The following is an 830-nucleotide window of genomic DNA, read 5'->3' as shown; positions in this document are numbered from 1 at the left end:
CTCGAAAGGAAGATTGGGCAATCTACTTCTGTAGTGATATATCCTTGGAAACCCAAGGAGGGGTCTTTATGAATCAGATCTCACTTGATGCAGTGAGTTTGATTAAAGATAAAGAGAGAATCCTGAAAGCAGTGAGAAAGAAGGAAACAGTCACATGCAAAGGATCTTCAATCAAAGTAAGTGTCAATTTCACCTCACAATCAGGTAGGAAGGCAAATGAATGATATATTTAAAGTTCTGAAAGGAAAATAATGTCAACCAAGAATACTATATAAAGTAAAACTATACTTTAAGAATGAGGGTGAAATTAAAACATTACTAGACAAACAGAAGCTGAGAAAATTCATACAAAAAGTACTAGTGGGAGTTCTGTTGAAGGAAGAGAGAGGACACCAGGAAGTGTTTCAAAGCTATACATAAAAAGAAAGATCTCTAATAAATGGAAATGCATAGAAAAGTATGTTGTTCTTGTTGTTATGTGGCATCGAGTCATCTCCAACTCATAATGACTCTATGTACAATGGAATGAAACATGTGCCAGCCTCATGATCCCTTCTATACCTGAGTCCATCACAGCAGCCACCATGGCAATCCATCTTGTTGAAGGTCTTCCCCTCTTTCATTTTGCTCTGAGACTTGACTCTCCTCCATTTACCAAGCATGACGTCCCTCTCCAAAGGTCCCTTCTGACAACATGACCAAAGCAGGTGAGATGAAGTCTGGCCATCCTCGCTTCCAAGGAGCATTCCGGCTGCACTTCTCCCAGGACAGATCTGTTAGTTCTTTTAGCAGCCTATGGTACTTTCAGCATTTTTTGCCAACATCACAAC

Source organism: Orycteropus afer, unplaced genomic scaffold (assembly GCF_000298275.1).
Source record: "Orycteropus afer afer isolate SDZICR_OR568_19922 unplaced genomic scaffold, OryAfe1.0 scaffold00327, whole genome shotgun sequence".
NCBI classification, from domain to species: Eukaryota; Metazoa; Chordata; class Mammalia; order Tubulidentata; family Orycteropodidae; genus Orycteropus; species Orycteropus afer.
The sequence above is the reverse complement of the archived record's forward strand: the minus strand, read 5'-3'. Positions refer to the sequence as shown.